We start from the raw sequence: 1,155 nt of genomic DNA on the forward strand, positions 1-1,155 counted from the left end.
ACATTAAATTTTTTTCAGAATGCATAAACCTAAGCTTTACGTAAAACCAAATATTCGATCCAAACCTAAATTACTGAATCTGTTAGAAATCGATATTGAAAATCTCAGAGAACTGTATTTTGATTTAGATAGAGGTTGCTGTATTTTAAAACGTGATAACTGTAATGCAAATTGTATAAGGATTAGAAAATTGCTAGAGGCTTAGTCGTTAAACGTCCATCAGGTTTAATACAATTATGAAGTATATACAGCATTTAGTATACAGTTATTAAAAATAATATTAATTAATTGATAATAATAATTGAATCAATACCATACATTGTAATGATTGGTTTATAAGATCTGAACAATATAGGTATTGATTGATACATTTCGTTAAATTACAAATTCTCTTATTAGTTATTTGGTATAAGTTTTTAAAAATCTAGTATATTAAAAATCTTAACTTACACATTTTTATTAAAGGTAAATACAATGTCTTCAGTGGCGTACCCAGGATTTTCGAATGGGGGGGGCTAAACAAAGTAAATCAAAATTTAACATCATCTTAACAAACAATTTTCAATAAAGTCTTATAGCAGTTAATTGTAATATTTCATTATTATATACTTTTTATAACACATACATAATATATTAGTGATATATTTAATTAGTAGGAAGTAGGGACTGATTTATTATAAAAAATATGTTATACGATTATTGCTTATAATAGGTCGTTGTTACTTAAGATAATAGTACGTTCAACGTTGTATTCAACACTGTTTTTAGGAATATAATGGTTGGTACTCTGTATTTTATAATATAAAATGTATTCCATAACACGGCCAATGGGGGGGGCTGAAGCCCTCTAAGCCCCCCCCTGGGTACGCCACTGAATGTCTTCATACACCATTGTAACTGATAAAGGCTCATCAAACGAAGATTTAAGTATTCTCATTTTATTGTTTGTGTGTATATATCATAATAGATATAAAACATAATTTTATATTTATATAATTGATATTTTATTAAATAATAGCAGGAAAGTTCATATTCAGTAAAACCAGTTACACCAAAAACGAGTAAAAGAAAAAATGATGATGAGTCAAAAGCTAGTAGTAGTAAAAAGACCAAGATCGGAAAGGTAATAATTAATATTATTTCTAAAATATTATA

General features: G+C 26.8%; 1 long non-coding RNA gene across 1 annotated transcript; it reads left to right on the forward strand.

Annotated features, from left to right (window-relative positions):
• Nucleotides 1-883: 883 nt before the first annotated feature.
• LOC107884667 lies at nt 884-1,115 on the forward strand. The gene is made up of 2 exons (XR_001680066.2): nt 884-947; nt 1,019-1,115. It is a non-coding gene; the product is annotated as an uncharacterized LOC107884667 (long non-coding RNA).
• The last annotated feature ends 40 nt before the right edge of the window (nt 1,116-1,155 follow it).

The sequence above is a fragment of the Acyrthosiphon pisum genome, unplaced genomic scaffold (genome assembly GCF_005508785.2).
Source record: "Acyrthosiphon pisum isolate AL4f unplaced genomic scaffold, pea_aphid_22Mar2018_4r6ur Scaffold_953;HRSCAF=1417, whole genome shotgun sequence".
NCBI classification, from domain to species: Eukaryota; Metazoa; Arthropoda; class Insecta; order Hemiptera; family Aphididae; genus Acyrthosiphon; species Acyrthosiphon pisum.